This window comes from Porites lutea, chromosome 10, assembly GCF_958299795.1.
Source record: "Porites lutea chromosome 10, jaPorLute2.1, whole genome shotgun sequence".
Lineage (NCBI taxonomy): Eukaryota > Metazoa > Cnidaria > Anthozoa > Scleractinia > Poritidae > Porites > Porites lutea.
In genome coordinates this window covers 24,084,656-24,098,557 of record NC_133210.1, presented here as the reverse complement: position 1 = coordinate 24,098,557, position 13,902 = coordinate 24,084,656, and the positions used below count along the sequence as shown (strand labels likewise).

Sequence of the window (13,902 nt, the reverse complement as noted above, 5' to 3'; positions counted from 1 at the left end):
CATTGAGTGTGCGCTTCCACTCACAAGGTATATAAGCGCCCCCCTCCAACCTGTTTACCTCTTACCCATTTTTGAAAAGGTCAAAGGAGGGCCTTTTGTGGTGGGTAAACCTGTGACCAGACTACAAAGACACAAAAAAACATATTTAATTTTATTGAGGTAGGGTTGAATTTGGACATTAAATTTTTCATTACAGTGGAACATAAGGCGAACCTAAAGCAATATTTTGCCCTCAGAGCACAAATATGTCCTTCTGAAGATATTTAGCATTTTGTCTTTCTCGTTCCCTTTCCCAGCTTTTTGGCACAAGCGCGACAACATGTTTGTAATATCTCCAGATGTTTGTCTACACTTTTGACGGAAATCCTGATCAAAATAAAAGAAATCAATATAAGAACCTACTCACACTGATTTAAAACTCATTCCACACACATGATCTGGATCAATAAAGTGGTTTTTTGACGAGAGTCGCATACATTGCCGGTGAACACGACCAAAAACAGACCTGATCGATTATAACTAAAACTACATAGACAGACTAAGGCATAACCATCATTCATCAATATCAGTAACCCTTCCTGTCCGTTGGCAATTTTCAATGTGTGGTTGCCATTTTTACTAGGTTGTTGCCATCGATGAAACTTTGCCTGAACACACTTTAAACGTTGTAGTTTTGAGGAAAATTAGTCTTGATTTCGTAAAAATTCGGCAAGATACTGAAAACTAAACATAAAGTCATGTACTTACATTCGATACCCGTCAAGATGGCGGCGGCGGCGTCGAAGGCCATTTGAAAACTGTCGCTTTTAACTACCGAAATGTGGCAGGAAATTTCCCTTGACATTCAAAAAGCAAGGAGAAGGCTTCTTCATCGGTACTGCTAGCTCGGAAGTCCCGGATATTAAACGAGGAGACCTGGAAAAGGCTTTGAAAAAAGCTCCCTTGTTTCTTGCGATTATTTTTTCCTATTTTTGCGTGTTTTTAGCAGAACAATGGAATCATGACGTCATCGCCTCTTCCAAAACTGGCATACTCCCGAACTGGTCAATTACGTCGTGATGTTATTGGTCGTCTGTCAGTTAAGCCGTGATGTTATTGGCTATGAAGACTCGTAATCAGTAATTGGTGCGTTTCGATCCGTCTATTGTCACAGTTAAACAGTCGTCTATTGTTAGTCAATTGCCATTCTCTCGTAGTTAGTTTTGCTTCAATCAGGGACAAAAGTAGTTGACACTCTTGTTTAAAACGGGTGCTTTTAACAAACATTGAATTCATTTATTATTTCGTTGCTTTTAAACGCCGTAAATCCCCCGACCCCCCGAATCAATGTTGTCTGAAGTAAAAAAAAGACTTGAGGGTCCAAAATTCAACATTGATTTTCGGGGGAAGGGGTTGAGGTAGACAGGGGAAGGAGATAAGTATATCCACTATGCAAAAAGGGGCCATTTTACGGAAGTGTGTCAACACTTTTGTCCCTCATTGTCTGAATGCAAAATTGTGCTACTGCACACAAGTTAAGCCGTGTATAACACTGATTTTAACTGAAATTAAAGGAATCAATGACATAATTATGTTATTGGTGGTGGGGGTGACATAGACTTATTCACGACCGAATTCTAGGGCCAATTCGAATTACGCGATGACGTAATGAAAGGGCTGCGATATCCAGAATTAACGTCAATATGGTTTACAAGCTAAAAACTGACGCTGAAACTCGCGCCTACGTACAACTTTTGATGAATTTCAAGGGGGTGCGTACTGAAAATATTTTTAATAAAGTGGATATTTCTCGTTCTTCACTTTATCCTATTGTTAAGGCCCAAACAATCACGGATAGGGTAAGGATTGACACGTAGTGGGGATAGTCACTGGCCGGCCACGGAAATATGGAGCGTTAGTGAGGAGCGGCCGTCACTGCGTTCAATATCGAAACTACGGAAAAGTGAAGCTAAATTCATGGCCAATTCAATAAAAAACTAAGGACAGCGTAGCAAACATTGCAAGTGTACACGAAAACAATTACTTTCAATCCCACCTCGTGACACCCTGTGTGACATGATAACGCAACGCAAATAGCGTGACATAAGCGCATATGTCTGTGTATTTCGACTGCATTTCTTAAGCGAAACCCTGTGTTTTTGTGTATTGTCGGCAGAGAAAATGAAAAGAGAGCTTTGAAACGTGAACTCGTATTGGACTCTCAAAGAAAACGACAGCTCAAAGTGAGGAAAACACCGCTTCTTTCGAGTTACAACGGTTAACCACGTTTCGGCAAACGGAAAGTAACATAGTCTGTTATGACCTCTTAATGTCGATATGTATTCTCGTGGTTAACCGTTGAAACTCCTTATCTGCACCACATCGCTGGAATTTTTCTCGCCAAGAATACGTATTGCGAAGCACTTTCTACATAGTGGAATCTTCTTTTGCCTTTTGTGAGGAATTAGCGTATAAAAAAGGAAAAATTTCCAGCGCACGGCCATCATCGATCACGTGTTATCCCGCTTTGCTTGTCATCAGGTGAACTTCTGGGCCAAAGTAATTGCTGTTTTGGCGATGATACAAACTGGTGTGTCCATTTTGAAAAAAATTTCTTTGGCATTATGTGATTTACGAGCTGGGAAATGAAATAGTTGTCCGTCCAACATCAATAAACAATCATGCCACTGAATAAATGGCAGGCGGTCATGTAAAATCATTACAAAAGTACATTCCTAACCTCGACGCCTACCTACGCTAAAGGTTTGGATCAGTTAGGTTAGAAAAGGTCTCAAAAAAATAAAAAACACATCTATATATAGGGCACAGCACAAACGGCTGACCCATCATTTATGAGGTTCATAACCTGTATATTGTTCACGTCCTTTCACTAATGGCAAAGGTCAATGTCAAAAATATTGCATGTCCCCTCTGTTACTCTGCAGTACTTCATTCGCTCGGCTTAAGTTAACCATTTACCAGAACAATTCAGGGACAAAAGTAGTTGACACTCTTGTTTAAAACGGGTGCTTTTAACAAACATTGAATTCATTTATTATTTCGTTCCTTTTAAACGCCGTAAATCCCCCGACCCCCCGAATCAATGTTGTCTGAAGTAAAAAAAAGACTTGAGGGTCCAAAATTCAACATTGATTTTCGGGGGAAGGGGTTGAGGTAGACAGGGGAAGGAGATAAGTATATCCACTATGCAAAAAGGGGCCATTTTACGGAAGTGTGTCAACACTTTTGTCCCTCATTGTCTGAATGCAAAATTGTGCTACTGCACACAAGAGCAGCATTGGTAGTCTGTTGGGTCCCCATTGTTCTAGCAGCATTCTGATTGGTGGAGAGGGGTAATCGAAAGGAAATCGGAAATATCTTAGAACGAGGCTCGGGTGTAGTCGGAAGTGATCGGGTTCGGGTAATCGTCGGAAGGGATCGGAAAGCGATGACATCATCGGAAGTGGTCGGCAGTCGGAAGTCGTCGGAGCATAAAGGAAGGACATTTGAGTTGTTATTATACAATAGTCAAACGTGAACTTATATGTGTAAACGAAGAAGTCAAGTCAGACACGTGGGAGAGGAAAAAGGGTCCCCTGCGCAGGGCGCAGGCGCAAAGCACAACGCATGCGCAGTACCAAAAATAGAAAAAGGATGTAAAAAGGGAGAATCGAACTTACAACCTTGGGATGTTGGAAAAGAGGGAAGCCCGTACTAACGTTAACACCATATGCTAGCGCGTTCCGAACTTAAAGAAAGAAGGAAAAATTAATAAGTCTTTCAGATATTGATAAACGATCAACGTCTAAAAGAAGGTCCCGATCGGGATTCGAACCCGAGCTTTCTGTGCCACAAACAGACGTACTAACCACTATACAATCGAGACCACCACAAAGAATGAGAGTAAAAATATCACACTTTATTAAAAAACAACGTCTCGGCTGGGAATTGAACCCAGATCTTCTGCGTGACAGGCAGAGATACTAGCCATTATACTACCGAGACCAACTTACAGAATCTGTGTAAAAATGAGAAACTTTATACAGGTATATTGAGACTACGTTTAAAGGTATCTTGAAGTTCCAATAAAGCGTCTGGAAAATCGTAAATGTTTCTGATCCCCACAATGGCCGTTTTGGGTAGAAAGGTGGGTAAAGCAAACTGTTCTTCAGACATCTGATCACAGGCGTAGAATAGATCTTGATCGTGTCTGTACCAAAACCAAATATTGCGTTGCACATCGTACACGTACAGGATTTTCCTGAGAAGTTTGGCCATTTCCACTGCCCAACCGGTACCTCCAAAGCATAAGTTACTTTCAGGTTGAAAGCTTGTAAAAGCCAGTACCATTTCTGCCTGTTTCACAACATGATAATTTCGGTGAATGTATTGTAAGCTGATGGGATTGCTCAAAGGTTTGTTCAATCGAGCAGATACTTGGTTCGTGATCGGAATGGCTTCTCCCAACTGTGAATGAGTTAATGGAGACAGGTATTTGCTTCTTGGGTGACAAGGTGGAATGAATATCTGTACAGGTAAACCAAAGTCTCTGGCAAAGCGTTCTGCTTCTAAATCGACTCCGTTAGCGCCACCACTAATAATCGTAAAAGGTTTCACGTCTGACATCTTGCTTCATGGAATGAAAGAATCACATTGTCAAAGGGAAATATAAACAGATCAAACAATGATGTCTTGACGTCAATGTCCAGAGAATGAACAATGCAATGACGTCATTGCCCGGACATGTTCAAATCCCACAGGACTTGAGGCTTTTAGGAGCATAGTCATCAAAATAAGTAATGGCTTTTTCACAAACATGTTCAAAAATCTCTTTGTTATGGTTGTACTTTGGAACGTTCGATAAAGTTGAAAAGGGTGTCAATGTTCCTTCCAGAAAAGGCAGTGTTTAATGGAACTCAAGCAAGTCACTCCGTCATTTTATAATCCACATCAGGTGTTCGATGCAAGAATTTAAAAAAGGCTGTCGTTTCTTTGTTCAGTTGATTAAAAATCTTTTTGTTCAAAGCATAGAGATTGTAATTCAACTCGTCAAAAGTAAACTCTGTATTAGCCAAGGCTTCAATGAGCAAAGCGCGAATAAACTCTTTGTAGTTGGAAAAGTTTCCAGGATCTAGTTTTTTCAACAACGTGTCCATCTTAGTGCACGGTGTCGTAGCCATGTCGTTCTTCCAGGTTTTTGAGAACGGCTTTGAGTCTTGTCAATTCCTCCTGGGCAGATTGAAGTTGCTGCTTCAACGTCTTGATTTTCTGAACTAAACTGGCGCAAAAAATCACGGCTTCTCCCACAATTGCAAACCACTCGTTATCAGTCATCACTGATGGTGAGTCAACAACATCACTTGCTTATATCGACAGTTCATGCTTCACTGACTTGTCCACCCTAATGTATTTCCTTTGGGACTCGTCTAGCTTCTTTTTGAAAAACAGGGTAAACAATGTCACTCGGTTGAGTCATGGTGGTCAAATGAAATTTTATCACACATCACACTTTTATCGCCAATTTTCGCATACATTCGGGTAATTCATCCTCATAAGAAAAATCCCATCTAGGGTCTGTTATTTCTCTTTCAAAAATGTACTGCACTATTTTACATTTGCCATCGCAATTGTCTGGCACCCAATCTAATCCTAACCCCTTGGCAAAAGCATCATCTTTTTCTTGAATACAATAGTCACATAGAATCCATTCCAACAATTCGTCACAACGCTTTTGCCACAAAACACGCTGAGCATTGACTTCTTGGACCGAGGGCTGAACGTGCAAGGTTTTGCGTAACCACCAACTGAGCTTACACACCAGGACGCGGGCGCAATAATCATGCCAAACAGGAAGCTTGCCATCACTGTGATTTCTACACCAATGTATAAAATCGCTAGGTGACATGACATTCGTGGTACCTATAGGCAGGTCATGGATCTCGTTTAAACCGATGGGAAGGTCCACGGTAGGGATATCCATGGCTTGAAAAAGCTCTTTCAGCGGTGGAGTAACATCTAGCAAACCTACAGCGGGGCAATCGGAGGGACAATGAGTCTGGTACCATCGTTTGACATCGGCAGCAACCAAATTCTGATCTCGTCCAGATGTGTCGTCAAATGTTAGTCCATGATCGTACTTCATTTGCTCATCAATACTCATTTGGGTCTCATTGGAAAAAGCAGACAAGTCATGTCCGGGAGAATAACACAACAAAAGATGATGATATCCATCTCGACTACATAAACCAATTTCTCGATAGAGAAAAAACTCATCGGTGATTTTAAAGCCGTGACAGAAAGCAACAACTCCAATAGTCTCCATACTTGGAGAGTGAACGAAGTCTCTGGGTAGAGTCATGCTATTTAAAAGGAACGCGAACGTGACTAGATTCACGTCATCCACCCAAGCGTAAACAAGGTATTGACGTCATGGCCTAAACTTGCCCGCTCCCCAGGGAAGGATTGACGTCATGAACCAATTCCCTTAGGACCCAAATGCTCAATAAAGTAATGTGTTCAAGTGAAAAAGTCATTATGTGCAAATTTCAAGAACCGACCGTTCAGCAATTGCAACGAAGCAGAATGTCGGAACTTCAGGATACCATGAACGCTATATTTGGTTCCTCTGATGAGGAGTCCATAACTCGTCCTGACGACCCCAAGATGGCGAAGTTGGAAAAACGAATGATTCAACCTCAAGTACTAATTCAAGGAAGCAACAAACGTCCCAAAGGCAAGAAAACCAAGAAAACAGTGAACCCTAAAGAAGTGATCGACGATCCACCATATGGTGGAAATGAACTACGAGTCATTCCACCTCAGCCAACAGTGCCCACCAACCTTCTCATGCCTGGTCCGTCATTAGCAGGAAACAAAGAAGAGTATCCTAGACCGTCTCTTCCAAGCTATGAAGAGATGATGCTAGATGACATGTTCAATGGTCCAAGCTCTATGGAAACACAACCTGACCTAGCGCCTGTGAAAGTGTTGGAAGAGGGAGTAGCAGTGACCCAAGAGGATCGAACCGTGGAATGGTGGCCTGCGGAGGAACCAGAGCAACTGGCTAACATGTTGGAGTATTTGGAAAATGAAAACAAACCACTGCATACCAACTTTGTCCTTCCTAACCAAGGACAAGTCCTGTGCTATACCTGCCCGGTCTTTTTTGGCAGTATGCAGAACAAGCAGGTTGTGGCGGAAGCCTTGTGTAACGAGATACACAGCAAAATACTCAATCAGTGGGGAACCCTTAGCTGTCGTTGTGGATTAGTGCCAAAATTGCAGTTGAGTCAAACACCCAGAAACATGAACAAAGTCTTCCTAGGTTGTCCCAAACCTCGAGAAGCCAGATGTGGGTATTTTCAGTGGATCCATGAGCCCCCCAAACCCAACTATGTACCCAAGACAGCCACCCGAAAAGCCCTGAAGAAACGACTGGCGGACATGGTCAGTGACAGGATGAGCCTGGAGAAAAAGCAGAAAACCGAAGGAGGATTTCAATTTCCTTAAATTGATGTAAAACGTGTGATTGTATTAAAGTTGTTTTTGCTACGTGAGTGCATGTTGTTTGTCATGTTTTACCCTTTCCCTGGGGAGGTCCATTGACGTCATGACCCAGACTTGCCCGCTCCCTAGGGAGGGAATGACGTCATAGGAGTTTTGTTAAATACACGGCATGTGTTGAACCATGATCAGTTATCATCATGAACTTCCACGGGAATGAACCATTAACCACCGAGTTTCTCCTAGTATTTGGGGATCAAGAGAAACCCTGTCCCTCGTATTATGGGAAAGACGAAGATAAGAAAAAAGTCAAAATGGTCCTTGAACAAGAGATTCATCCTGAAGTCCATGCCAAATGGGGTAATCTAATGTGTCATTGCCAATTGATTCCCAAGATGCGGTTAAGTAAAACTGCCAAAAATCTCAACAAAGTATTTCTCACCTGTGGTGGTTCCACTCAAGACGCTCGCTGCAAGTTTTTTCAGTGGATCCACACCCCGTTGTTTCGACAAAAACAAACAGACAAGAAACCAAATCCTGTCAAGACCTGGTTGCAACAAGCAGAGCAAAATATAGAGAAATGGAAAAAACAACAAACCGACCATTCCTGGTTCAATCAGTTTGCGGAATCCGCCAAACAACAAGAGCAGCAGCGGCAGACCAAACAAAGTGTAAATCCTTGGAAAAAATCCCTGCCAAGTACCTTTCATTGGAGTCCCGAGATAGCGGAGGTAATCAAGAAACGAGACCAATGGGATGACATCAATGCCATGGCCAACAACGAGTTTCAAACCTCTGTGTCGAAGACCTTTGGAAGCTTACCTCCTAGTGATGCCAGTTTAGCGTCCTATTTGCAAAAGAGGAAAAATCAAGGCAAAAGTCTATCGCCTGCAGATGAAAAGTATTTGCAAGCCTGTCATCAGCAGTGCAAACCCGTCACAGGATTTTGGCCTCAAAACGAAAAAGCCATTGCTGAGTTTGTGAAGAGACCCTGGCCCTTTGGTGACTTGCCGGAAAAAGTGTGCAGTTTGGCGTCGTATTGCCGTAAACGAAAACAACAAGGGTTACCGTTAACCCCAGCCCAAGAACGTTTTTTTGAACATTTAGTAGATTTGCACCAAAAAGACCTTAACGAAGGTCCTACTATAAGATGTGTTAATTTTTAAGAATAAAACACCCTTTAAACTCCTCATATTGTTGTTTGTTCTTTTGTTAGGGTTAGGGTTTGGGTTAAAATGCTAATGAGGTTAGGGTTAAACCCTAGTCCCTTGGGGTTAGAGTTATGGTTAGGGTTATTTTATTGTATGAGGGTATTCTTGTCCCAGAATCCCCATTATCCTCTACTACCATGGGGTTAGGGTTTGGGTTATAAAGCCACACGTTTTACCCTACAGCGTTCATTGTTAGTTCATCATGACAGCTAGGCGCTTGTTAGAAATGACCCAGGCTTGGCATGATTGTGAAGTGGAATTGAAACAACTCCGAGCCCTTTTACAGGTCCGAGATAAACAGATTGAGGTCATGAAAGGGGAAATAGCTGCATTACAAACAGATAATGCTCAATTGCGGTACGAGTTGCTCTGTCCAAAGTGTCAAAGTTATCTGGATTCGAAACAACCCGGTGATACCATTTTGGCCATACCATGTCCTTCATGTATTGGAACGGAAGGGTATGCCAAAAACGTTTTTGAAGTATAAAGCACAGCCACCTCCTCATAGATATCATTGTTCACCATGAACACCTTAGAGTATAGATGCACTATGTGGATTTGTCAAAAACTAGCCCAAGACAGGCCCATTCCAGAAGAGCGCTGTGCACCTATTGCCTTATTTGAGTATATGATGGACACACATCGCAGTTGGGGTCGTTACGCTATTTACATGACATGGTTGCATCGTCATTTTCCCACTCAGGGGTCTTGGATTTTTCACTATTTAAAGACATACTATTCGTCAAGGACGTATTCATTGTCCTATTTGTTAGCACAGTGGTTCATGTATCATGGCGCAAAAACTGTCGAACGCCTATGTCGATCCTTCCCAATCTGGCTCGTTAGGAGGTGTGGCTAAATTTGCCAAAGCCCATGGACTCACTCAATCCAAAGCCCGTCAAGTCTTACAAACTTTGTTGAGTTACACGTTACACAAGCCCCGACGTCGCCATTTTCCTACCTTACCCGTCATGGTCTTTAAAGTCGATCAACAGTGGGTGATGGATCTGATGGACGTCCAGAAATTAGCCAAATGGAATAAAGGTCACCGGTACATTTTAACCGTGGTGGATGTCCTGTCCAAATATGCCTGGGCCATTCCCATCAAAAACAAAACAGGTGCGGTGATGGTGCAAGCGTTACAGACGTTATGGAAACAAGCTAGCCCCAGACAACCTCAACGGGTGCAATCAGACGACGGGACAGAGTTCATGAACGCTAAGGTGCAAGCCTTTTTTAAAAAACACCAAGTAGACCATTTTTCCACCCAAGGGGATACAAAAGCCGCTTTAGCGGAAGTGTTGATTAAAACGTTAAAAACCAAACTGTATCGCTATTTCACTGCCGCCAATACCCTCACCTACTTGAAAGCCCTTCCCCTCATCGTGGAGCAATACAATCACACCGTTCATTCCAGTATTCAAGAAAAACCTGCTCATGTGACCCCGGACAATGAATATTTGATTTGGAATCGATTGTATAAAAAACGGTTACGCAAACGGGCTCGTCCTAAACTGCGTGTGGGAGATAAAGTACGCTTAAACAAAAAACATCGGGTGTTTCAAAAAGGTTATTTGCCTGGTTGGACAGAAGAAGTCTTTTTAGTCCATGGGATTTCAACCATCCGCCCCGTTGTCACCTACACCCTTACAGAATGGAATGGTACACCTATAAAAGGCACATTTTATGAAGCAGATCTTCAAAAGGTTTTACTCCCCGATCAGGCATTATTTCGGTGGAAAAAGTGTTAAAACGAAAAGGAAATCAAGTGTTTGTTGCGTGGAAAGGGTGGCCCAAACAGTATAACAGTTGGATTTGGAAAAAAGACTTGCAAGAACTATGAATGAATTTCGTATCACTCTCATCAGTGATCCCACTGATGAATTTCCCAACAATAAAAACAACAATTTTAAAGTCCGTTTACCCACCATATTGAATTTACCGGGAGACACTTGGCAAGCGAGTTTATGGAGTGTCTCCGTGGCTGACGAGGGACATAGTCCCACCGTTCTTTCCTCTAATCAGGATATAGGGTTAATCAAATATCGTTATACATTTACCCAACGTCACCAAGCAGCGGATAATTCATGGTTGGTGGACTTTAAAGCCAAAGACAAAGAGGTGACCTTAAAGGACGTGATGGGAAACGATTTTCCGGTCACCTCAGGTATTCAATTATGGCATAATATTATCACCCACATGGATCAAACCATGATGAAAGATGTGACGACCACCTCAGTCGCTTGGAAAACAGTCAAAAATGAAGCAGCCACTGTATCCTTGAAATCCACTTGGAAACCCACGTTTGAATGGAAACAAGACACGCTGGTTTTAAAAGCCGTCCCTCCTCAAGATGTCTATGCTCGCGATGCGGCCAATAAAGTGCAACCCTTATCAACCGTTGGGTCTCATGTCGACTTTGCTCAAAAGTTTGGCCTCCTTACCAAAGACAAGAACGACAAGTATCAATTAGGACCCAATTTAGACTATGCATTACCCACCAATACCTATAATGATACCACACTTCCTACGAGAACCAATCAAAGGTATCAGTGGTTAGGAGAACACTTTGTGGGGATTAAACCACACGATTTAATGGGAGGGAATGAGTTATTCAAAGTCAAGATCGAGGAAGGAAAGCAGTATATGTATCTCACCCGCTACGTCGATTGGCAATTCATAAACTTAAATGCCTTGTTTAATACACATGTGGGAACCATCAAACAAACGGTGATGTTGTATTGCGATGTAGTCGAATCGACCATCGTTGGGACCCAAAAACATTCGTTGTTGAGAAAAGTGGAATTGGAACGTCGGGGTCAGGGTCGAGCTACGGTAGAACCCCTTCATCGCGAATGGATTCGACTGCGCAGCAAACGAGTGGAAATCATTGAAGTGTCCCTCGCCACGCCTCGTGGATCCTTGTTGGTCCTACCTACAGGCAAAACACTCGTGACCCTAGGGTTTCGACGAGTATAAAAGAACCCTCTCCTCTCTGATGACGCAGTCTTTCATCATGTTGGGTGGGTCACTCACACGATATCATACCCCCACTCTGAAAGGAAAAGGGTTTTCACAAGAGTTGGTCAAATTAGCTGGACCCACATTGCTTCGATCCATTGGACATGGCCTTGACGCGTATGAAAAAGGAGCGTCTGCCGCAGAGGCCGTTAAAAGTTCAAGCCAAGTGTTAAAACGAGGTCTGAAACGTAAAATTCCCGCAGCCGTAGGTCGTTATGCCAAAACCAAAGTTAAAGAAAGCTATAAAAAGAAACGACAACGCGTCAAAGACATTTTAGGCGTGTAATCATGCAACGTGGACAAAAATCACAATCCCGTGTGAAACATCAACGATCCGTGGGTCGTTACAATTCACCCTACCAACGGGGTGGCACTATTTTTAGCCCCATGAATCCCTGGTCCATGACCTCCTACAGACCTTATGGGATAGACCCTTTGAGGCTACGTCAATTACGAAAAAAGGCGAATAGACGCGCTAAACAGAAAGGAGGACGTTTGCACAAAGTCACTTATCCATGGACCACCAAAGGTCGACAGTATAAAAGGCGTCGCAGACGACGCTAAGCCATCACTCTGTCAACATGTCATTGAATCTGTTCGACGTCCCAGACATTGACTATCGGTATGAAGCCAAACGTTGGATTCCTTTCAAACCTGCCAATACGGGGAGACGACCTATTCTCTTTACGGTCCCCTCCTCCGAAGATTACTATGATTTAAATGAAACTAAGTTGGAAGTGAAAGTACGTATGAATACGACAGGCACAGGAGGTCTTGATGATGATGAAACAGCTGCCTCAGATGGCAATGACACAAAATATGTGTATTGTGTCAACAACTTTGGGCATACCCTCTTTAATCAAATGAATGTGAGCTTCAACGGCGTATTGATGACGGAGCAAAGCAATGCCTATCACCACAAAGCCTACGTAGAAACAATGTTGAATTACAGTCGTGAAGAAGGAAAAACCACCCTGGCTGCTCAAGGATGGGTCAATGAACTGAATGTGCGTGCTTCATTAACCCCTACCAATGCTGGTACTAATGATAAGCCCAATCCCAGTGACTGGGATGGAAAAACAGGGCTCAAGTCCTTAACCCGCCGTTTGCTAGGCAAAGCGTATCATACCTTTATGATCAAACCTCACGTGTCCGTGTTCAGAACCGGCAAATGTCTGGTGCCAGGGGTTCAAATTGATCTAGAACTCTATTTGAACGACAGTAACCTGTTTCTCTTTGGAACGCCAGACACGACCACCTCCGTAGGCAAAAAGATTCCCACCCTAGAAGACAATGACATCTTTGTCACTTTGTGGATGAAAAAAGTCACTCTCAATGCCTCCGTGTATACCAGACTGCAGAAAGAACGTAGCCTTAGTAAAACCAAGAAAGTACAATATCCTGTGGTTCGCAGTGAAATCAGAACCTACTCGTTTGATGGCCATAGCACTCAATGGCAACAGGACAATGTTTTCGTGAACAAAGTTCCTGGGAAGGTCATTATAGGATTAATGAATTCCACCAATTACCATGGAAGTCTGCAACACTACCCCTTTGCCTATCAAAAGTTTGGAGTGACCCGAGTCCGACAAACGATTGACGGCGAAGAGTACCCATACAGATCGTTGGAACTCACAGGCAATACCAAAGCAGAAGATTTGGTAGGGTATGACCGATTCCTTACTGCCTCTGGGGCCTACAAACATCATAAAATACCTATGATGCGGCCAGGGGATTGGGGACAAGGCAAAAATTGCACCCTGTTCATGTTCAACAATGTTCCAGGCGATGCAGATGACCCTGAGTACAGAAATCCCAGACTCACAGGCAATGTCCGCTATGAAATTGACTTCCGCGCAGCGGTGGGTCACAACATTACCGTGGTGATCTGGAGCGAGTATGAAAATATCTATGAAATAGACCAGTGGGGCGGAATTCTTTATTCTGTCAACAGCTAAGATGGAGTTCGTAGCTCTGAGTGATACGGTCCTGAACCACTTAGCCAGACAAGATCCTGACTTGAACAAAGTGTTTCGAGGGGTGTTTCCAGCGGACAAGTTACCGACCGTTCCCAAAACGAGAGTCTTGAGTGATGCTTACATTGTCAACACAGACCCCGAAGGTCAACCTGGGGAACATTGGTTAGCTATTTGGACGCGAAACCGAGTGTGTGAGGTCTTTGATAGTT

General features: G+C 43.0%; 1 protein-coding gene and 2 non-coding genes across 3 annotated transcripts in view; all 3 read right to left on the bottom strand.

The window, feature by feature from the left end:
* Positions 1 to 13,902, bottom strand: part of LOC140949909 (uncharacterized) — a 192,482-nt gene that overhangs the window by 71,927 nt on the left and 106,653 nt on the right. The window lies entirely within an intron of this gene.
* Positions 3,794 to 3,865, bottom strand: Trnah-gug (transfer RNA histidin (anticodon GUG)). The gene has a single exon. It is a non-coding gene; the product is annotated as a tRNA-His (tRNA).
* Trnad-guc (transfer RNA aspartic acid (anticodon GUC)) lies at positions 3,913 to 3,984 on the bottom strand. Its single transcript has one exon. It is a non-coding gene; the product is annotated as a tRNA-Asp (tRNA).